This window comes from Bactrocera oleae, chromosome 4, assembly GCF_042242935.1.
Source record: "Bactrocera oleae isolate idBacOlea1 chromosome 4, idBacOlea1, whole genome shotgun sequence".
Lineage (NCBI taxonomy): Eukaryota > Metazoa > Arthropoda > Insecta > Diptera > Tephritidae > Bactrocera > Bactrocera oleae.
Window position 1 is genome coordinate 57,508,242 of NC_091538.1, and position 25,648 is coordinate 57,533,889.

Consider the following 25,648-nt stretch of genomic DNA (forward strand, 5'->3'; position numbering starts at 1 on the left):
ACTATTTGAGATATCAATTTTAAATTTTAGTGTGTTTTTTTTTAAGGTATAACCTAACGAAATATGAGAAAAAATTTATTTTTTTAATTTCACACTATGTGTCCCCCTTAAACAAAAGAAAAAAAAAATCATTTAAAATACGTCTTTAATTATGTACTCAAATTATATTGTATTTTGAGGGATCATTCACTCTCTATCTAGTTTCTCTTATAAATTGCATCCACTTGACTAATATAAATATGAGAAAATCATATATTGTACTTATTCCTTAAATTGTGAATGAAGTTATGAACACATATTATGATAATATAATTTGTGTCACATGGCAGGAAAAAGAGTATTCAAAAATCGTGGCGCAAAAATATGCATACGTAGTATATATGTATGTGTGTATTGTCAGTCAGAAGCCAATAAATACTGCTACCATAACCACACAATTACTGATATGCAGACGAAGTGCTATGTGTATATGCAAGCAACCCCGATAGGAAAGTGTGAATTAATTATTATGGACAGCAATTCCATATTTCCGTCGGCGAGTTCTTGCTTATTATTACTCTTACATATAAAAATTAAAAAAAGGTTTTATACAAAAGAACTTGTCATTGAAATTTTATAAATAGTTCTTTCCTGCTAGTTGAAACAGATCACATACACATATAGAGTTAATACTATGTTTAAGGTATTGGCTGTATTATAAAAATACGATTTAAAAAACTCGTTTTGTTAGACACTTTTAATTCCATAATAGGGTAACAACTTATCGAAAGAATAACGGATAATGTTACGTTAAACTCAGCTTGTATATAAAAATATTACATGACGCACGGTCCAAAAAGCAATAGGTGTAAACAATTATTTTTTAGTAAAATTCCAATGACGGATTCTTTGCTAATTTTAAAATCAGCGAAATCGGACAACATTTTGAATGTCATTAGTTTATTTGAATTTCCCGAAAATAGCTCAATCATCAATTAAGATCATATACGTTAACAAATGAGCACAAACAAACTCTGGTAAAAAAAGAACTGAAAGGAAGGCGGTCTATATATTAAAAATATTTAGAGAGCTCCCTTCTTTTGGTTAATTCACATTTCTCTCTAACCTAGTCGCAACTGCAGAAAATGAACAATTACATTAGTTCACTTGTTTCCAAAGTAGATATTTTGGTTGACAACTTCGCCCCTAATAAGAAATTTTGAATTCATTCCCAATATTTTTTTAAAATAAATTTTGTTGAAGTGCCTCCAAATATACCGAAGATCTTGAACCACTTTTTCTAACCTCTGACAACCAAGCAATTCAGCGTACTTAGTTTGAAAAGTCCGTCCATGTCTAACTTTGATCTCTATTATGGAATTTAAATTCAATAACGCACAGTAATACCTATATTTTATTAATTATTTTACTAGTTTTAACGTTGTACTCCGATCAAAATAGACATTAAAGGTTAGAAGAAAAACAAAATTTTTTTATACACTTTATCGTTTCGTTGAAAAACGCGATATAATTTTATATATTTTTGACTTTTGATCTCGATTAATTTTTTCGACATATGGGAACGATGGGGACTTCTTGGAGGTTATTTTTAACTTTGTATTGAACATATTCACTATATTTCAGTTTGCTATAAGTTTGCGTCATTTCTCTCTTATTTTCAGTCTAATTCGACCGAACTATAGGCGATGAAAATTATATATGAATCCCAAAAAATACTTGTACTGGTTAAAAACTTAATTAAAACTTTAGAGAATGTTGTGTTTTCGAACGCTTTATACGAATTTCACCGCGCAACAACCATTCAACGGATTTTTGATTGGGAAAAATTATCATATGTTATAAACCAACTGACAGAGCAAGCATTCTGAAAGGTTTCAATCAACTCTATTTTAACTTTATGTTTGCTTCGTTTTTAAGCTTAAACTACTTTTTCCTACAGGGTATCAACGCTTTACGTACATGCTCTTATATTAAATGTGTAATGTAAGTAAGTATGTAACCTATATAGGCATAGAATATGGATGAGAGTATTGTTTCCGGGAGCACGTATTAGCTCGTAGCTACTTATGTATACATATATGCATATAGTCATCTATAAATACAGGCATACATATGAAATATATGTTCGTTTCATTAATTGATATGGTTTGAAAATTTTCATGGGCATACAAAACCGCAACGAAATTCAATTACAAAATAATAAAGCCAATCAATTTAATGTGGTAAATGAACCACTAAAATCAACAATTACTTTCCGCCGATACACAATTTGGGTAGATTATAAATTAAGCGCCGAATGCGCGAAAGTTTAGCGTGAACTTTTATTTTCGAAATTTTCGCTAGAAAAAATCAGAGTATGCAATAATTTTAGGTTGTGAGTAAAAAGTTGATAAGATAAATTTCAAATGGTTAAAATGAGCGCTTAAAGTCTCATTCCGGTTTTAAAAACGTTTCTCTTTCTGTTTTCTTATATCAAATTTGTATAATTTACCATGACAAGCCTGCCATGTTTAAAACTGTTACGGCGGGGCTCTAAATTTATGTCATGTTTTTTAAAAATGCTTACCCATGGCTGGCCATAATAAACAAAAGCAATCTGCCTGTGTTGTGGCATGCAACATAGCGGAGTCGCATCATAAATTATTATCACTTGTGGGTTACAGTTTCCGCGCACAAACACACGAGGAGTATTACTTATACATTCACATATACAAATCTATGGTTACAAATTTATAAAACATGTGGTGAGTGAAACATGGTATTGGGTAGGATTGCGAAGTACTGGTTACTTCGTTTATACAACTTAACCAGTTCAATTGGTTTAAAATTAACATCTATTAACGCAACAAGATAAAAGAGAGAGAGAGAAATAAGAAGACAGAATATTAGAAAAATATATATACATTATTCGCAACCAACATACAAATGTTTCAGGGGCTATTTCAGTTTAGAAATTTCAAATCGCTTTTTTATTTCACAGTAGATATTCAAAAATATCTCGTTAGAAGAATTTTTCAAAATTCAAATTATTTTCACAGCAATAGCCGTTTTAGTGTCGTATCAACTCGGACGGTATATTTTTAATGGGTTCTTTTTTTTGCATATACATATCAAATGTACATATATTTGTGAATATTTTCTGAAATTTTTAAGTAGACCCGGTTAATAGTTTCGCAGATATCAGCTTTAAACTTAGTGTAAACGACTCCAAAAACTTGCAGTATGTTTTTCTCGAAATGGTGTTTTCAGTGTAGGTGAAGAGATTTCTTCGAAATGACTCTGTCGATCGACGTGAAATTTTCACACGACCTTCTTGGATATATCAGGTAATAATAAACAGATAGAAGCAATAATACTGGAAATTATAAATTTGAGTTCTGACCTACTCTGCATATTTAAAAAAAAAATAAAATATTTATTTATGGATAGTTAACATTTTGTCAAAAATCAAAATTTTGATTAGTCCTTCATCTATAGTAAAATAACATTTTTTTGATTTTTCGATCTGAGTTAATTTTAAGCGGAAATTTTTCCTTAGCGCCAGACTGAAATTTTTGCCTCTACTCAAAAAGAAATTTCGAATTTTTCATTAAATTTTTAATTTACTGGAATTTTTGAAAAATATCACATATGGAAAAGTTTCAATATTTGTTAGCTCGTTTGCTAGATAAATATTTAAAGAATATTCATGCCAAATTTTAATCGACTGATTACAACTTGAGATATCGTCACGTACGCATCGAAAAAGGCAGTTTCGAGAAAAATAAATTTAAAATTTAAGTTAAGATTTAGCTGGGCGGTTGCCACGACACTAAAGCGGTTATGACTGTGAAAATAATTTGCACTAGAATAGGCGCCTAAAATATATCACTGTCTAATATCTATCATTAACTGTTTGTGCTAGATGCTTGGAGTGATGGAGTGAGAGCATACACTTTTTATATGGTACTCTCACATAAATTTAGTATCCGTAATAGTTCTTTAACAAAAATAGGTCTAGGTGGTAGCTCTCTCAATAGAGAAGGAACTATTGTTTTCCAATGTTGTTTGAAAAATGCCAATTATCTAATTTATACATACGATTCTCGTAATTAGCATTAGCAACAAGAATTCTTTTAGGAAGTACTTAGAAGACCTCTTTTCATGCCTCTATCAAATTAGTCTCTTTAGTTACGCGTTCATATAGATGTATATAAGTGGTTTAATCTCAAGTTCCAATTCTAATTAGAGTATTAGCAATTCTCTTACATAAGACAGAGTTAAAAATTAGCGCAATAGCTCAAAGAAGGCATTTAAAGTGAAATCTTTAATAACAAAAGAAGGCCCATTTTAAGCAAAGCAAATGAAAATTTAACTTTAAGTTCCAAAACAGCTTATGTTTTCTAACTAATTACATAATCCGCAATAAGATATAAATACTTTTTCAGCTTAAATTTAAGAATTTCTGAAATGAACAGAGAATCGAGATATGCCTAACAACTAATCAACGGAATACACGGTAAACATATAATATTGTATTTTACATAAGCTTATGTAGGTCCGTATATGTATATGTATATTTCTATTTATAAGTGGCTTACCCGCTATTAATTTTGTTTTTATTACTAGTACCGTTATGCAACGACATTAATCTCCGTTTGTCATTTGACCAGAGAAATTCTCTCTTACTGGAAAGAAAAAAAGTTAATCTGTTAAAAAGAATAATAAAACTGAAGGAAAATTTCACTTAAATAATATTTTTTAAAGCGTAGACCCAAATATTATATATATATATACGTACATACATACATAAACACCTAAAAATATATACAGAAGCGAGTACAAATGATTTGGCCATCTTAAATATGGGTCATATAAATAATCTCCACTTACAAGTAAATAGCGCATTGCTCTCTTACACGTCGGCGCGTGCCACAAGTGTTTGGCTGCTTGTGTATGACCACCAACGTCAATTTGGCGAGCATGGCTTTTGAAAATTCAAAATTTTAATCGCTGTCAAAATCTGTCAAAATGAAAAATAATGGTGGAGGGACAGTAGAAAGTCATTTTTTGGTGGACACGCAAAATAGTAAGCGGAAAATATGTTTGTGTGTATGTGTGTCGTGTGCTGAAAAGCAGGATAAATAAAAGCAAATAGCAAATGCTGATTTTCCTGTTTCTTTACGGCATGGTGTAAGCATAATTGGATTTAAAATGTTAACAGATATAATTGCGTCGATTGAGAAAAACGAAAATTAATGGCGTCGCTAAATGTTCAGCACAGTAATAAATTTGGAATTTCGGATTTAAATATTTCTTTGGTAGAACTATAAATGGAGAATTTTTAAAGGCTTTTACTGCTTTAGAGAATTTATATGACAATTAAAGATAATGGAGAATGAGAATGGCTATTTCCTTTTAAGAGAATGAGTGCAACCAGACTTCTACTTTTACGAAAGCGCTTAAACGCTTAATTTCGTTTTGAAAAATTGTTCAATGATTCTTTATTTTTTCAGCTATGATTTGAAGCAATTATCTCTAAACGGTACAATTAAACACTAACAATGCTAGTTATGCGTTCCTGAAGTGGGTGAAAAAACAAGTAAACTGAAAAAAAAAAATTTTCATAAAGTGACAGCTACCCAAAAATAATTTTTTTTAAATATTACAAATGGAAAATTTTCAGTATTTGTTACCTCGTTTCGTAGCGAAATATTTAAAGAATATTTATGCCAAATTTCAAACAACTAAATAGAACTTGAGATATCTTTACGCTCATATCGAAAAAAGTATATTCGAGAAAAACGCGTTTAAGTTAAACTATATTATATACATTATTATACCGGATAATTTTGTTAAGAGATCTTACTTATGGATCAGTATATACGGTATAAAGCATTGGGAGATAGGGATATACTACCCCGTATATACTATCCGTTTTTATTTAATTTTGGGATAGCTACATGTTATTAACAGAAAAGATACTCTCTGAGCTCCATTAAAGCATCTCACTTACCATCACCAATATGTTAGAAATAAAGCTAATCTGATGTTTAAAAATCCTAATATTAATTATATGGCGTCTAGGACAAGTTTCCACCCAATTTTATCCATTTATGTACATCCATCGTTATACCGTTATATAAAAACACACGCTTTCAATTTTGTTAACATAACTCAAATAATGGCCGATATATGCAGTATAAAGTTAACCGCAACTTTCTTTATCACCTATATGGGGCCTAATGGAATTATTTATCCGATTCAACTCATTTTTGACATACAGGCATACTATTGTCAGAAAAGGATTCTCTCCGAACTTGTATAATATATTTCACAGATTGACCAATATTTTCGAAAATAAGGTCCCAATAGGAACTGGGGTACACATATTCAGTATCGGGGTGCTTGAATAGTTTTAGTCTGATTTGAAATTTTTTTGGACATACCTATAGTGGCACACCTCAAAGTATTATCCGAATACATTGATTCGTTTTTGATTTGTATACTAGAAAGTGAAATAATCAGTATTTAAAATTGTATTATATGATAAGTAGGCATGATTTCGATTTCGACCATTTTAACAATGAAATGTAGAAATGGCAGGATAATATTATATACCAAGTTGAAAGGTTGAAATCGGTTGAGTAGATCCCGAGATATGGATTTTACCTAAATGTAGGCGTTGTCACACCCATTGTTCAAATTCAAAACTGGTTCTTATTAAGCCCTTTTTTACCATCTCGGGTGTTAAATTTTATATTACCTACGCACTTGTTTATAGATTTGTCGCATTTTTAGTAGTTTTAACAAATCACGTCTGCTACTCCCTTAAGGCCAAACCTTTAATTCGGACCTCTACCCGAGGGTTTTTATAAGAGTGTTCTTATGAAATTACATTTCAAATGGCAACAAGTTACGAAGAAAAAAAACTTTAATTGAATGCAAAAATAATAAAATTCTTTTGACCAGACTTTATATGCATATGTTACCCCTTTGACTTTGATTTACAGCTTAGCTTATGTCTCACTCAGGGGTCTACAGTGAAAGTAGTTTATGGTATATAGTTCTGTGTCTTAAAATACAAACACAAAAAAATAAATAAATAATATATATGGAAATGAGTGTTTCTTCACATGACTTATTTAGGAAAGGGTGATTAGCTAATCGTCATAATTGCTCATTTGACGCATATAAATCGTCATAAATGTCATTTCATCATAAATGTACATTGAATCTTTAATATTATGCACAAACAAACACTTAAGCAAAGAAAAAGTACATAAGGGAAAGGACTAACTGCAGTCAACATTGCGAAATGGCAAAATACTCGTCTAAGTTCGGAGACAAGACATTGGAAATTTTGCCAGCGAATGGTTTATGTTATTGCCAACTGATTGCCAATCGGCATGAAATGGGTGAAGCAGGCAAAGGCTTGGAAACAAACACGCACGAGTAGTCGACAAGATACACATAGACAACTAACAGCTGGTGGCTGATGGCTGGGGACCAATCGAACACAAGTGGGTGAAATAATAAAATGTAACTTATAGCGCTGTTATCATAATGACTACTGTAAACGGACCTTCAACATACTCGTAGTGCTGCCATATATTGTCAAAGTCAAAGCAGCGCTATAAGGGACTATGCTAACCCGCAAGGTGCTTGCTGAGTACATTAAAGTGTCTACAAGCCGCAGTGAACATATGCGAAATGAGCAATCGCATATATTTATGCATTTTAGAGCATAAATGGGACTTAATATATACAAATATACATATGTGTGTATATATATAAATACATATACATATACACATGTGTGTAGTCATTTCCATATGCGTCCTTTAGCAAATGAGATGAATTTCATAAAAACAGCTCACGTTTTATTTAAATAAAATATTAATTTAATGGTCCAGCCACACATACCACAATTACACACACACATTCATTCAGACATACGCACCCGCACACAAGCGTATTTATATATTTATGTACCCGATTGTAGCAAACATTTAAAGTATATGCGTACTTCTTTTCACTTAAATATTTATAAATGTACACTTATACACACACACACATACGCTTACAACATTACGTTCACACAAATGAGTACCTTTACACTCATGTGCACCTGAAGTTTGTAAGCATTTTGCGGTTTCACCTGACCGCATAGGTGGGGCTTTGTATGTGTATAAACATTTATATATACATCCATACATACACACATACACTCATACGTAAACAGTTATATAAACACATATGTGTATGTAAATATAAAAAATGTCACTGCCACCGACTTTTACTGCTGAACTGGCTTATTTGTTGGCCGCCCAGGGACCACACTGCTGAATGTCGTTTTGACATTATGCGTGTGTATGTGTGTGTGTGTGCGTGCTCTAAGACAAGAGTCGTAAATATACTCATTTTGAGTTCATACTATGTGGAGTGCGTGTGGGGGAGTGGATACTTTGAGAGAAATCTCTGTATATATTTTGGAGAAAATATTAGTTACCCGACCTGGCATCCGAAAATACTATCGAAATCTTAGCTATGGTTTCTAAGTTGTAAACACATCTTCTACTACCGTTCACAACAAGCTATAGCTAGAATCTCAAAGAACAAAACGAGAAAAAACGTTAACTTCGGCTATACCGAAGCTATAATATCCTCGTCAAATGAAAAGCTTTCCATACAAGCACTTGATTATGATCGTACAGTTTGTATGGCAGCTATGTGATATAGTGTTTCGATATCGATAGGTGTACAAAATGTCAGATTGATATCTCAAAAATTGAAGGACTAGTTCGCGTATATACAGATGGACAAACAGGCGGATATGAAAAAATCGATTCACTTTTCATGCTGATTACTTTATTATATATTATATTGGGTCTCTGACGTTTCCTTCTAGGTGTTACAAACTTTGTGGAACTTGATATACCCTGTTGAGAGTAAAAATAGCATTAATAATGAACTAAGACACAAAGAATACAGTGCAGAGGTTCTTTGAGAAATCCTACGAATAAGATGTTTACCCTTTAAGCTTTCTGATAATTTTTTAATATTAACATCATCATCATTTACTTTCTAAGAGTTTTAGGCATATCCTTAAGATTACTTTTAGCTGTGTTTATGCGTATAGTGCTTTGATTTGGCATCTCGTGTCTAGCATAACATGCTCCCCTTAGCACACTTCCCAGATATTATACATTTAAACTTATATTGTCTTATAAAATAAAGTATTCGGTGGCTAGAATTGGTAACACTTGTAAAATAGCCGCTGCAACTCCAATCTTCTGAAATAAAAAAATGTTTTCTCTTGACCAGAAGCGTCCGTTCACCATAGCTTCTTACTATTATCACTCAGTAAATTTGCAAAAGTAAGTGTAAATCAAGAGAGTCTTTGTTATTTCATCTCTGTTTGATTATATCAATTTATACCAGTTGTTTGTTCGATTTATTACTCTCCAAAATTTGGCAATTAAAAAAGAACTATAATAATTAATTAATTAAAAAAGAATTAATTAAATAAAGAAAATTAATTATAATGTATTTACTCGACGAATAAAAAAGATATAATTAATTTTCCACAGTGTAGTTAACATTTAGTACACTTAGGACCGCAAAAACCTTGGCAAATAGGTGAGTGGCTAAGTGAATCGACAGAAATTCATATAAATTGAAGGGAAATACGCGCAAACATATGAACGTATATGCGCTGTACGTACGTATTATATAACATAGACAAACGTGTGTATGAACGATTGCAGTTTGAGAAGTCAGTTTAATTATTCTTTTTCGCCCCGAACTTTATCTGTCATCTAACAAATGATGATATTCCGGCTCATTATTAACTGAGAGAGAATTCTAAAGAAATTAAAAAAAAAAAAATAGTTTTAAAATCAATATCGAGCTTTAGATGAGCTTTAAGTTCTTTGCCAAACATTGCGTATCTTGTGGGTTTTCGCATGATTTTCGTAGATATTATCCAATTGACATTCTTTCATTACTTTAGCCTTGAAAAGTTACTAGTTGAAGGAGTATATAATTAACTGAATCCAATATTTTCCTATTTAAGATAATCTTATACAACCCGAGAAACAGATAAATAACGCCATCTATTGGAAAAATAATTACTACACCTAATATTTCATTTTTTCATACATTTATATATTACATAATTATCAAACATCCCTCGTACATAAGCAGTTAGTGTTTTAGGTAAAGCTGTAAATTTGTCATACGTGCATTTGTAGCAATAGGGTGGGGGGTGGCAGTAGAAGACTTAATGCGGTTGGGTAAGAGTTCGAGGTCGCTCAAAATTTAAGAAAAGTTCAATGACAAGCATGACGAAAAGTTTGAGGAGCAGTGTTGGAGTAAGGTAAAATAAATTCATTTCTTGAGGCAAGATCATCAATATCTATTTTTAAAGGGAATATATGCGAAATTTTTTAGAGAATTTCGTATGAAAAACTAATTTTTTAATGATATTAAATTTATATTAATATTATAAAAAAAAATAGATTATATATACATATACATATGCTTCAGCATTGTAGTCATGAGCATCATCAATTTTAAATAAGACAGAAAAGTATGTAAATACCTACATATGTATGTATGTAAGTCGAATTCTTATTGTATTATAATAATGGCGAATAAGAAATAATTATTGAGTTTATCAAATGTTAATTACGTTATTATAATATTTATTGCATAGCAACAAGTCACCGATTCCGACTATAAACTGCTCTTTTACGTTGGCAATGCTGCGTGAACACTCTCTTCTCTTTGAACCATGCACAAATTTTAGTGTGAAGGCTGGTTAATCGCTAGGTATCCAAACAGCTAATTATATATAATTAAAAATGAATTAACACTTAATTTAGCTCCACTCTATACTATCTGCGTACTATTAGAGGTGAATGCCGAGAAGTGAGAAAACACGGTTAATCATCTATCAAAGTGTGTGACTCTTAATTTCCTAATTTTTAATTATTCAAAATAGAAAATATCTCAAATATATGCATTTAGATATTATATACACAAAATTTGAAATACTTTAAAATTCTTGATTCTATTGGTGTAGTTTTTAAACTCTAACAACTCTCGCTTTCTGGTTCTGACAGCTAAGTTTAGCAAAGACATGCACCCAGTTTTATGTCTCATTGGTAGGTTACTATATTATCGGTACTTTTTAAAACAACCAAGAAGACAATGTTATAAGATAAAAGAAAGGGAGCTGTAGAAATTTTTCGGTTACATTTTCTGTTTAGTTATGCAAAAAAAAAAAATTTAAAACTTGACTCGATAAAACATAAGCTCATTTCATTAAGGCAATTAGTCGAAGCAAAAAACTCGCTGCCACTCTGCTGTGTTGATGTCCAAAAGACTCTTCCATAAATGGAAATCACATGACAGTAAAAACATTTACAAATTGCTACATGCGAAGAATGCGAAAGTTAAAAGATAGATGTTAGAAGTTGGAAGAAACAGTATTACGATTCGGATATATACCTGCATAGCTGTTGACCGAAGTTACATGACATGTGGTATGGTATGCCATTATATATATCAAATAAGAAGAGAATGAGGCTATTTGATCGAAAAGAAAGCATAATGGTGTGGGTACAATCATATATATATACGAGTACTAAAAAATTTACTTAATGGAGCTAAATCCATACCCTGCTGATTCTAACATTAGAGATAACTTGAAGATATTGCGTTACTAAAAATTGTCATTTGATACGGTTGAAAAGAACTGACCTGGCTGGAATTTTTATTATTTGTAAAATCCACTTAAGAACTCCCAAAAGTTAGAGATTTTCAAAAACTCTCATTTTTTTCTCAAAAATATTTTTAAAACAGTCAGAGTATTGTAGATTCTTTTAAGCAAAAATTCTTGGATGCTGAGTTTCCTACTTTAATTATACTACCATATTTAGGAAAACAGCGCGAATATCATCAACATAGCAAAACGAATACTTTCATAGATAGAACAATAAAAAACCGTAAACTTCGGTTGCACCGAAGCTAGAATACTCTTTACAAGTAAAGAAGTTTCCATACAAGAAGTTGATTTTAATCGCTCAGTTTGTATGACAGCTATAACATATAGTAGTCGGACTTGGTAAATTTTTTTTAGCTCTTATAGCGTTGTCTTGTACAATAATTCGTACAAAATTTCAAGAAGATATATTGTCAAATAAAAAAGTTTGCCATACAAGAACTTGGTTTAGATCGATCAGTTTGTATGGCATCTATACGCTATAGACATCCTATATCGGCGATTTTTACAAATGAGCCGCTTCTTGGGAAGAAAAAGACGTGTGCAAAAATTCAGATACATATCTCAAAAGGTGAGGTACAATTTCACGTATATATTTATATATTTGCTGCATAAATTTTCAATTTTCAAAAATATTCAAACTACAAAACAAAACTTTTTTTAACTAAATTACAGCGTAAACTCAGTTATGACTATGATTAAATACCAAGCGTAACACCAGTTATATAACCCTACACTTAACACCCTAGCCCTCTCCATGCAATCCATTACAATACCTTATTCTCATCTTACTCACTCACTTTACGCCATTAAACATGCTCAGGCGAAAAAAGTCAGCTATGTACATATAAATCAAGCCGAACAGCCGATAACCGAATGAACCAAATAAATGACCATTGACACTGCTGCGTGCAGGCACTGACTGCTGCCTACTGACCTGACGACCGACACATAAGCTCCGACTGTCACTGATTGCCTGCGCCCGCAATTATCGCAAGCACGAATTATTTCAACTCGATGCCCATACAAACGCACACATACTGCTACCAAGTATGCTATTGTTGTTGCTGTTGCTGTTACTGTTACTGCTACAACTATTGTTCTTAGTGTTTGTGCCGTCCATTTTGCGTTATATGAGTGGCGCGGCATGGTGAGCTGTGGGTGCCAATCGATTTGAGGATTTTTTGGCAGACGAATTTTTCATTAAGCAAAGCATGGCCAAAGGGCTATTATTGTGAGCGATAGGCCGAGAGAATGGCAGTGCGTCAGAAACAACATCCGTTGGGTCGCTCAGAGTAGATTCACTTCCGTTTCCGCTTGCAACATGAAAACCAGTTGCAATGGCCAAACAGCGCACTGCTTCGCGTGTATGTGTATATGCATGCATGTGAATGTGTGAGTGTGTGTGTGAAAATGGACATTGATGGAAAATTGCGTAGATATGCGTTATTGCTGTGTGTTGTGTTATTGCTGTATGTGGTTATGTGACTATGACTGCTCGTACACTTGCTCGTGCAACATGGCATACAGTTGCTTGCTGTACCAGTGTATCACATTTCCGGTGCAGCCCAATTCACGCAACCAAATGTGCAGGCGCACATAAATAAACTGAACAGAACTATCTACCAGCAGCAAATACATATATGTGTATATATAAATATCTGTATATTTCCATGTACAACACATTTGGCATTTTCATTTACGCCCTCTAACATGCAACATGGTTTCTCAAGTGTATTATAAACGACCACATACGCCTATGTTTATATAAGTAGACACGTACGCCAATATATATGTATGTATATATGACAATATGCTTACTAAAACACATACCAATTACTGTTGTTGGCACATATTACTGCTAACCAAGTACAAAAACAATAAAATGGTAAAATTATTTGACATCATTTCCATGGAGTCAATTATTAAATAGCTTCTGCATTTTGGGTAGAAATTGCCACACAACACTTGTGACTATTCTCGTAAGATTTTCAGAAACCCTAAAAATAAAAAATTATACATAAAGTCAAAATATTCGCCTGTAGATATGCAATATAAATTAGTCATATTTCATACGACCCCCGAAAATATACAAGAAATATTAGAAAGCTATACCGAAAATTAAAAAAAAAAGTAAGGAACCGTTTAATAAGTAAAATATACCGTTTATAAAGTTCGTTATTCTCATTTTTAACGATTATCGATCGATTTGTTCGGATATCGTAGCGTTGTCTGGTATAATAATCCCTGCCAGTCACATTATTTTCATCGATCGGTTTGTAGCTATATCTTATAGTGGTCCAAAAAAACACCAAGTATATACTTTAGAGGGAGTCTTCAGGATATAAAAATGTGATCTACAAAAAATATGCGATCCTCGATACAAAAGATGTAATGTACAGGGAATGATATACATATGTAAAAATACAGAACCTTTAAGGTAAAATAGTAGATACCAATTTTTCTCAACCCAAGTCCACACAAGCCCATATAATTAATAAAACAATTTTAATCCTCGTTAAATTTAAATATTTTCCAGCTTTCAAGCCTAGGTCTATTAGCCACAGAATTTCAAATGTTTTCTCAGTTTCGAGGACGGAAAAAATCAAAATATTCCAGATCTATCAAATCAGTGTATTTGTGAGAAAGCAACCGGTACTTAAACTTTTCGATTTTGACATTTTTAAGTCATTGTTTCCGTAACTAAAATGCATTGATCCCTTATGCACACGTATACCCAAATTTTGGTCCACCTGTGCTTTTTCAAATGCATATAACGTCAGTCCTCTTGCACTATTTCAGCCATACTTTAATGCAGACCTCATTTAGGCATATTAAACCATTTTGAATTACCTCAAGCTCAGCCATTCAACATTGAATCGTTTAATAGCCGCTTTGACAAGTGTTTCGTCTGGGAAGGCGCTGGCATAGCCGAAGTCATCACTTCTTATTCTTAAGTTATTTCCACTGATTTCGGCTTAGTGCTAGGGACTCTGCTAAATTATAGATCTACATACAAGTATAAGGCTACATGAAACGCCATCGTTCATTTCTTATCTTCTTGTAAGGAAAATTTTAAAATCATTTGGACATATATATAGAAATATATATATATTTTTCATTCGCTTTTATGTACTCCAAAGCATTATTTTTCATGTAAACTCTAGTTGGAGCAATGCCATTATTTGGCTTGTTGTTTTTTATGCTTGTGTAGAATAGAAGAACTCAACCACTAAAGGCCTACAATCCATCACAAAGCTCATTCAACCCACTAGTCGGAACATTTCATATTCACTTTTATGTGTGTTTCAATTCACCAACACAGCTTTTGGTTGGGCGTGCAAATATGCAATATCCTGTGTCGGGCAGTACTAGAAAAAAAGTCCAAAGCATGCACTGTAACAACCAAACTCTAAACTTTCAGCTTATATTTTTTTTTATAGAAGTTTATGTATGTATAGGAGAGTACCGAAGTAGAAATATATTGATGTATAAGTCAATGGGCATCTATCGAGTGAAAGATGGAGCAACACCATCGGTAAGTTCGAATTAATGGAATATTTATTATTACCCATTGAAGGTACTATTGAGAGGAACTTGTCTCTACTTGGATATATGTGAGTTCTTTACAAAAAAATATGTTTAACGTTTTTGAGGAGACCATCCATGACGTTACGCAGTTACATTTTTTCAGCGAAATCTGGAACTAAACCGATGCATCTCTCTTTATTAAAATATGGCTGCAGTAAGATATTATCGATTCATTGAGTCTGAGATCAATTCAAGCATGTTGCAAATAAAATAACCATCCGCATATAACTAAGAAAATAGATGTCAAAGGTCTCGAATCATGTCAATGAGTAGTTGTAGTGCGCAGCTCTAGCCACGACTTTTAGATTGTATTTCCCATTTTCCCATATTTCCCACATAGTCTTACCATATTTCCTTATTTTCCAAAACACAGACATATCGAAGCGCAATCCTTGCAAACACCTTGACCTGCAATGCTGTTTTCCTGACCACAAGAGGTTAAGAAGTTCGTATGCATATGTATGCGTGTCAGCTTGTAATAGGTGTTGGTTAGCCCATAGCAATTCAGACACCCGCATATTCGAAGAAGAAGAAATCATAAAGGAATTTGCGGATATTAGGAAGGCAGAAAAAAGCGAAAATCCGAATATGAACATACAAACGTACACATGTACACATATATGTATGCTTAAATAAAGGCAATTATGTACATACAATTAACCCCTTATAAGCCTAACGGCATAATCGGTAATACTTGTGCTTAATTACCGTGTTTAGAATATTACGAATCACCCTAAAATTGTAGTATTTATGTTAGGAGTAAAATATGATTCAAATAAAAACCACAAAAAAATTAGCAAGATGCCGTTACATAGAATATTGTTTATGAAGAAGACTCAGCAAGCGTTTGTTTTATCTTTACGAATGTTCCAGGCAAAACCTGTTTTTTCATATGACATAATATTATAGAACTACATATAAGATACTCAGAGATAAGATGCGTTTCCTCTCTGGAATAGTAATATTAGATATTGTCTAAGAATCTAACTGCAAATAACAAAAAAAAAAGAATACATGACATAAAATTCAAGAAACCGTTGAAATATGTTCTGGTTGTATTGAGTGGCCGAAGAAAAGAAAGGACTGAGGGATGGTCCTTAACTGAGCAGACTTGTATTGTGGTTGTGCGATGTACGACCGCAACGTGAAAGCGATGCTTAATCGTGTGCAAAATACGAGTTCTTAGAACAAGAACTTAGAACAATCTTATTAATTTTAAAAACCAATTTCACCATAAAATAAAATACGTCCTTGTTATGTTTGGAGTATTAAAAAAATATTAATATATCACAATAAATCTAGCAGCTCTGAGAATGTTAATCCTAACAAACTCAAAGCCTTTATTATTTACAATCCCAACCGAATCCCCTAAAGCTCAATTCAGAACACTAAGAATAATCAGTTGTACAAATTCTGTACTTATGTATGTGCGATATTCAAATGTAGGTATAACGGTACATGTGTATATAAATCCCAATTAAACGTCGAAAATCACAAAAGCACGAGCATCTCCAAAGCCAACAGCCATTAAAAGTACAAATGACCGCAAAAATGACCACAAAATAGATAGAATGTAGAAAAAAAAGGGCAGCAGAGTATGGAGAATAACGGTATAAAGTGAGAGAACGATGGGTTTTACCATCTCACACAAAACCATATATACCTAGGTGGAGCCGAACGTTGGACGCAAGACAGGCAAATGCAAGGATATGCTCATGCAAACAATGGACAAAAAGCAAAGTGCAAAGAATGGAAAACTGTTGAAGTATGCAATTGAAGGCAACCAGAGCAAACGGCAACTAATGTCGACACTAATTTAATTACGAAAACGCAAAAGTGTCGAGGCTTTTTCAAGCCAAGTGCCAAAGACTGCGACCAACACAACGCCAGCAACTAACAATGCAGGCGGATTCGAGTCGGCGATACCATCAAAAGAGGCGATAAATGATCAAGGCGGTGGGGAGTTGACCGTACCAATCCAAATAAGCAACAGTGAATTTAGAAGGTTTTTCACCACAAAAATGTGCACTCAAATCAAATGAAAGCAAAGGCGACGAAAAGGTTAGATGTGAAGTAAATCGGATAGCTAAAAGCTGAAGTTGAATTACGAGAATGGCTGCGAAATTTTATATGGGTAGAGCGTTTGCCCGTAAGTACTGACATCTGTATGTATGTGCTCGTATATTACAAATATGTGAAATTGGCGCACCAAGTAACCGCTGAAGTAACTCACCACATGATTGTTTGTATTTGCGTTCGGTTGACCGAATGCTTCCTTCACTTGGTCGGCTGAGTAATTGAGCGTAATTACCGCGTTGAATGTTGCAGTCAGACGATTTACATCCACTGCACAGATAGACATTTAATTTTTTTCTTCGTGGCATTTAAATGCATTTGGTTTAGTGGATTTTTGTGAAAATCAACAAAATTATTATACTCGTAAATAAGATCGGTTTAGAGATTCATATTCAGAGGGTTATTTGAAAGTGAATATAAAATCTTTTTGAAACTCGATACATTTATTTTCGAAGTCGAAAGATATTGATATTGCTAATTGCTGAAACCGTATTGGAAATAAAATGTATAACGGCGATTACGTGAAATAAAAATTAATATTCTTTAAGTTCATTTATACCTATTTCGAACAAATGACCGCTGTGAATAATATTATATTTCAGCGGATCTAGAAAACAATTTAATGGAGATCAATGGCAGTTGCCGAACATCTATAATATTACTATATATCTCACATCAATTAATTGTGAAACGAAAAGAAAGACAGTTATTCTATACTTTGCCAAAGTTTCAACGCTTCGATTTATTTCTTCACTTATACATAGATGCAGTCGAAATAACTTCCAGCTTCCGATTTTATGCTTGTCATATTCAACTGTTTTCTATCTTTATAACTACACTATATTTATTTGTGTTATTATCATAAGAGAGCAGAAAAAGGGAGAATAATACAAGCGATCTCTAGAGAAGCCTTATGAGAATGTAAATTATAGCACAATATTTTTCAATGTTGGCGCCTTTATAATGATACAACAAATTATTTTATAAATTACTTTCAATAAGTTAAGATTGCCCACTGAAAACTAAAAAAACTTGAAAATTGTTTTTAAATGTGATATTTTTGACTTAGGAAATAATTAGGGCTCTGGAAAATGTATCTGAAATCAGTTCACTCTTACACTTATACTAACACAAATTTTATTTCTACACTTTAAGCTTCATTCGCCAAGACAAAAAGTAAAATAAAAAAAGTTTGACAATTTGATAATAGTAGGAAAGGTCTTGTTCTTCTTCTTTGGCAATCCAACCTTTGGTCGGTCTGGACAGAGAACACAAAACTTCGCCAGTTGTCCCTATTATTTTCGAGGTCACGAGGTATAAGTGGCGCCCAAGCGCAAACAGGTCGCTATGCGTTGGCGCCCTTGCTTTCGTTGTCTACCCATGGGTCTCGAATGGAAGAATATTTTTGCTGGAGTATTATCTTCCATGCGAACGTCATGGTCTAACCTGCGCATTAGTTGAATTTTTATGCGCTTAACTAAATCCATGTCGCTGTAACGCTCATACGGTTAGTGATTCCATATTATTCGATATTCATCGCTCACGCGGACGGCTTCAAAGATTTTCCGGAGAACAGTTCTCTCAAATGCGTCAAGGAATTTTTCATTTCGGTTCGCTATCGTCCATGTTTCTGCGCCGTATGATAGGACGGGAATGACGAGAGTCTTATAGAGCATATTTTTTGTTCGTCGAGAGAGAGATCTGCTTCTCAACAGGCTTAAATTTTTGTTGGCAGATATATATATTGAAGAAGACGCATGAGAGAGAATTGCCCTGACCTCGTCTGGTATCGAACGGCATGGAAATGTTATTTCCAACTTTGCCGGAGCTAATGGTTGTGCTCAACGTCATTCTGCATAACCGTATGAGTATTGCAGGTATACCGTGTACATTTTTTGCGTGGCGGATCCTAAACTCAGCGGGATGCTTACCAAGTTAGGTTGTCATAATAGCACAATATAGCACGAATTTCTAGTAACACCATGAAGGTTGTCCCAGTAGCCAATATTTTAGGAACGCCAACAGATAATTTTTTATTAAGTCAAATATAAATTTAATGAAGCCCAAAGAAGAGCATTTTCCTTTTTCCCTACTCCAGAATAAATTTTCAAAGTTAGACCCTTTCTAAAGGCTCGACGCCAGCCCAACCTCTATATGTACCCAGTAGTATGGAAAAATAAAATGATTTGCTAAGAAATTAGAGGTCAAGAAGAAAATGTATTAATATTAAATGAGAAATGCAAATATTTTTGCTAATTTCTTCAAGCCATAAGTATATTTTCAAGCATTTTTGTCCTCAATACAAATACATATTTTGCTTAGTTAAAAATCGTACACACCTTTTCCACTTCACTACATTTCATATATTTGCCAACTCACAGGTTATTTCCACGCATTTTGCCATCAAATCTATCCGCACTCAATATACTCATACATATACACGACTGGATTCGACTCGGACAAAACTATAAACCAACAGCTCAACCGCGCCAGAAGCAAACGTGCCATTAAATCTGTACGCCCGAAGAACAGCACATCACCCACTGGCAACTACAACATGAATACGAAACACCAAAGCAACAATCAACAACAGCAGCAACAGCAACAATGCATTGCATTGAGGTCGAGGAGGTAAGCAAGCGAACAAAAACGAAAAACCGAAGACGTAAGCAAGCAGCAGAGTACTGAGTCTGCTAGCCACCAAACCAATGGAATTTTTATGCGAACTTTATGGCTTAGAAATGTGAAATTGCATTTTGATTTTTTGTCGAAACACAAACGCACACACACATGCATGTGGCTCTGTGTATGCGCATATGATATGCGCCGAGTGGCTGCACTAAACCATTCAACTGCTGAACTGCTGTCGGCATTGGCGTACTTTTTCATAGTTTTTCTTTCGTTATACCGAAAATAGTTACCGAAAAGTAGCGGCAAATAACGATGTGTGTGTGAGCTATGATGCATGTGTGAAGAAGGGGGGAGGGGGAGGCAACAGCAACTGTTCATATGTATTTATGTGTGGATTGCGTAGTAAAGCTGGGGAGTGATGCAGTCACAGCGATATATATGTATATATGTATATATATAAATATAATACAGTCCGGTTGTCACCACGAAAACTAATCTCAGCCGTGACTTATACATACGCACATATATATGTGTGTGTGTGTGCCGTTCAAGCTAGCGCAGGGATATGATAATTCAACCTTTTTCAACGCCGTAAAAACTATTCTCAAAGATTTACGAGGGAATTTGTTTGAAAGTTTTTGATTTTTCCAACAGTAATAACTACAACAGTACCAATAAAAACGCAAGCAGCCACACATACTTGCATACAAAAACTATAACGGCAAAGTTGACAATAATGGCCGAAAGTGTTAAAATGACCGGAAGCATGAGTACAAATCGTTGTTCTTGTTGTAGTTGTGCTCAAATTTATATATTTACATCTTCGCATTATTGAATAAAGTTTTTGTTTGATGGAATTATTTCGAGATTGTAAACAATTAGAAGTGACTTTACACATTATATTGTAGATTATCTTTTATTCATAGTCAAATGTCAGTACACTTTTGTTTAATATTTGTGACATGGTGAAGCTTGAACTTACTAATTCACTGCAACATTGCTGCATTTGACCTAAGGTTTTCTTGGATTTGAAAATAATGCTGACCTTTGGTTGAGCCATATTTATATTTAAAATACAGCGAGCATCAATATGATTCTCTATTTCAACCAAGGCTCTATAAAATTCAATATAATGTTTATTAAGTTTTAAGTTCTTGAAGTTTTTATATTTTATTTCCCAAATTATAATTCATGAATTTACTTTAAATTTGGACAGTAATTTTCAAACAAGATGATATGCGTTACTACATAAAGAAATGTTTCAACGAACATTTTTTATCACAATAAGTTAACTAGTTATTTACATATATTTCAACTATAAAATGACATATGCGCAAAAACAGAAAGCATATAAAATTTTTTGCCCACAAGTGCACCTGGTTACTGCAATCCCCTGTATCAAATTACAGTGCTTTATCTTAATTATAATATACATAATATATATAAATGGTAAATGATCAGAGGACGAGGCGAATTGAAATCCGTGTGACGAGTATACAAGCCATATTCTTTCGTCCATTTAGTGTCCTACCAAAGACAAGGCAACGAAAGTAAAAAAGCATCGCTTGAATGAATTTTTTTGAACGTGTTTCAATATCGCATAAAATAGCTAATATCGATAAAGAGTTTATTTATTAGGTGACGCTAAAAACTCTTAAACTATATTTACATCCTAATGATATACAGACATTTTGATGATCTTAATATTATATTTTAAAAATGTCTGTTAGATGTCGCTGTTGTCGAATTATGTCTAAAATTCTATTTACCAGTAATCATTTATATATATATGAGGAATATATATTTTGTATGTATTACATGGGAGTGTCACAGATAAAAACTTATAAAATCTGATATTTTCCTCTTCGACGAAAATGTGGTGAAATTTGGGAATATGACATGACTGAGAAAACTATGACAGAAACTTCGGTTTTTATTAAATAAGCACCATTGTTATTAATAGTATAACTATTTTTGTTGTTTCATACAACATGTTTTTATGGAATAAATATTTTATGCACTGAGGTTGGACACTGTTAATCGCCAAAGAATTTCTATTTCGAATTTCTATCAGGTCTAAGGCCAAGTTCTAACATTTTAATATCGTTACTAATTCTATATATCACATACTATGTTCCAGCTCCAAACTTTTTTTCTCAAGTTGGTACATCTGTCGTGAGAACACATTCAAAATTACAAGTAATTTTATCAATTAATTCTTTGTTTACAAGCCATACAATATTGAATATCGCGCAGTGATTAGATTCTTTTTTTTTTGAAAGTTTTAAAGACAATTGTTAGAAGTGTATAAGAAGTTCTCACTTTTAAAACGCTCCGTTGGATTTTGGGCTGGTGAATTTAAATGCGGTCGCAGATTTGTCAACAGCTGACTTCAAACATTTTAAGCTTTAACAGGGTGTTTAGTATAGAGATCAGAATCTCGACATTTTTTGGTAATTGGCAAAATAAAGCAAAATATATATTTTTACTATTAATTTTTTATCAAAATTTAAAAATATTTTCCTAAAATGGCAGCTACTGTTTGCTATGATTGCAACTGTGCAGTAATTGTTTTTCCATAGTTTATAATATTTAAGTAATGAAATAAAGCAAATTTCTAAGTTGTTTTAGAAAAATTGACTTTCACGCCTTGGGAAAACTTAACTCAAAAGTACAGTACTTAAAGTTAGAATGAAAATACACCTCCTTCTGATTTAATTTTTTATTTTTTTTAGTTTTGTTTATTTGATTATAAAATATAAGCTAAATTACTACAATATAGTACAACGTTAACATATAATACGTACAGTGTCTCTAGACGAGCTCTCGAGTACTTAGTAAGTAGTGGTTTAAGTTTTGTCTCTAAACAGGATGTATGTGTCGAATCGTTTGTTTTCAGCAGTGAGTATTTTCGAAGTGACTACTTTGTTATTAGCTCTTCTAAATATGTGATAGATTATTTGGATGTTGTCTTCGTTTTGGATGAAGCCATTTTTGTCTAAGTAGAGAAACGATTCTGGTGGTGCAAATCCGTTTGTAATAGCTAATGCAAAGTAGTCATCACTTTCGTAAATTGGAGCTCTTATTACAGTGTTATTGTCATCATATAGGCAGCGACCTATATGCTTTCTAATTAGATTTATGATGTGACAATCAATTCTGGGAACATTTGCAGTGTCGTATAGTTTAGAGTTAGATATAAATCTCGTGAAATTACTATTCTGTGACCTATGCAGCGATGTACATGATCAGAGTATTCTTCTCTCGACTTTTTTGAGTCTTTCCATATATGAAGGAGATATATTAAACCAAATTGAACATCCATATGAAAGTATTGGTCTCACTAGTGATTGATACATGATAATTTTTAGCCTGTTATATAGCAGTTTTGAAGAAAACATTTTTTTATAAGTATAAAGGGCTCTATTTGTTTTTAGGATTTGTATGTAGATATGATTGTTTCTGATTTAATTTTCATTTAAATAATATTTCTGACTAATCGGTTGTATGGGTGATATACTTGTAACATATATAGTCCGATTTTCTCTTTTTTAACTGTTTTTGTTTAGTATGTACCGAATGCAGTTTTGCAAACTTATGTGCTCTTAGCTTTTGAATTAAAGGCGTGATACTAGAAAATAAAAAAAATAATCGGTTGTATGGGAGATATGTGATATAGTTGTCCGATCTGGACGATTTCGACAAATGAACAATATAATATGTATTAAATTTCATTAGGATATCACCAAAACTGACGAAGAAATTTTTATAATCCCACAAAGTTAAACTTCGCCTGAAAAAAAATTCTGATTTGAAACTGGTTTTAGACCCATAATCTCTTAAGCAAAGTTGTTCCGAATGAGCCGTAGAACATTTTCAGCAAAAACCAGAAAAAACGTTAACTTCGGTTGCAAAGAAGCTATAATACTCTTCACTATTACAAAAGGTTCCTTAGAAGAACTTGATTCCGATCGTTCAGCTTGTATGACAGCTATATGCTATAGTGATTCGATCTGAACAATTTCTTCGGATATTCCTTTATTGCCTAAGATAATGATCCGTTGCAAATTTATGAAGAAATTAAATTCCTTGCAAGCACTTGACTTCGATCGTTCAGTTGGAATGACAGCTATATGCTATAGTGATTCGATCCAGACAGACAGACATGGCTAAATCATGCTGATCTTTTATGCATATATTTTATAGGGTCGCCGACGTTTCCTTCTGGGTCTTACAAACTTCGTGTCAAATTTAATAAATCCTATTCTGGGTTAGAGCGCTCTAATCTACCTATACTAGTCAGAAAAAGTTTGCGTGCGCCGTCAGTGTGATTTTGTAATGGCCACTGTTCATATTAAAACTCAGCTATTAAATATTTTTTTATTTACAATCTTAAGCGCAGTATTTAAGAGTTTTACTACAATAGAACCCTCGTCGATTAACAATAACGTGGCAACATCGACGTTATCGATTAATCTTTCACAATGGAGTCTTCTCTCGCGCAGTTTGAGTACAAAATATTCCAGGTTATAAACAAAACGGTGTAAATAAGCGTAGTTAGTGTTCTTATAGTAATTGTGATAAAAATTCAACTTATTGGATAAATGGCTGTTAAAAGGAAAACAACTAGTTCGGATGAAAGCGAAATAAGCGTGAAACTATGGAAAGAAGGCAAAAGATTGCGTGAAATTGCTATTTTTGTAGGTAGAACTCACTCTTTTATTCAAAGAGTGATTTGTAATTACAAATCAAGAGGTTTTACAGATGGTAAGCATCGCTCTGGACGTGCTTTTAAGCTAAGTGAAGTAGAGGAGCGTTACAATATTAAGTAAGTTCAAAAAAAATCCTCGACTTGGAAGACCCAACCCAAATAGCAAAAGGTATAGAAGAAAGGTTTAATAAGGCGGCTGTCATAGTTAGTTGGTCGAAAGAAGTTATTTATATCGCTTGTAAATAGGCAGAAGCGAATTGCCTTTGCCAATGAACACATGAATAAGCCAACATAGTTTGGGAAGAAGGTGATATTTTCTAATAAAAGCAAATTTTGCATATTAGGGATGCAAGGGCGTAAATTGGTTTGGAGAAAACAAAATATAGTGTTAAATAAAGAAAACCTAGTATCTACAGTGGAGCATGGCGGTGGTGGTGTTCTGTTGTGGAGGTGTATGGTGTGTGTTGACGTGTAATCTCGAATTTATTAATACTAATATGCCTAAGAGATTATATTTTAATATTCTTAAAACAAAGTGCTCACAAACTTGGCCCCAAAAATCTGTTTCACATATCCGAAAACGATCCGAAACACACCGCTGCTATGGCTGTTATATAGTGAGCCAAAGCAATTGCATACACCTTCATATTCTTCAGATCTCAATTCTATTAAGCACTTGTTCTAAACTATTTGTTTTTTTTTATTAATTTTATTTGGTTTTCGTATTTATTGATTGACAATTTTTTTTATATTAAAACTGAATTTAATTTACTAAATAAAAATTGAATTTATGTTCTAAATACTTCATTTTATATTCGTTTTTTAAATAGTTTAATGGCCACGCTATCTGTACGAAAACCTTTTCTGTC

General features: G+C 33.0%; 1 protein-coding gene across 1 annotated transcript in view; it reads right to left on the reverse strand.

Moving 5' to 3' along the window:
• Dh31-R (Diuretic hormone 31 Receptor) overlaps positions 1 to 25,648 on the reverse strand; it is a 258,581-nt gene that overhangs the window by 176,075 nt on the left and 56,858 nt on the right. The window contains exon 2 of the mRNA XM_070108096.1: positions 4,581 to 4,667. The gene's annotated coding sequence lies outside the window, so the exon portion shown is untranslated. The remainder of the gene's footprint in view (positions 1 to 4,580; positions 4,668 to 25,648) is intronic.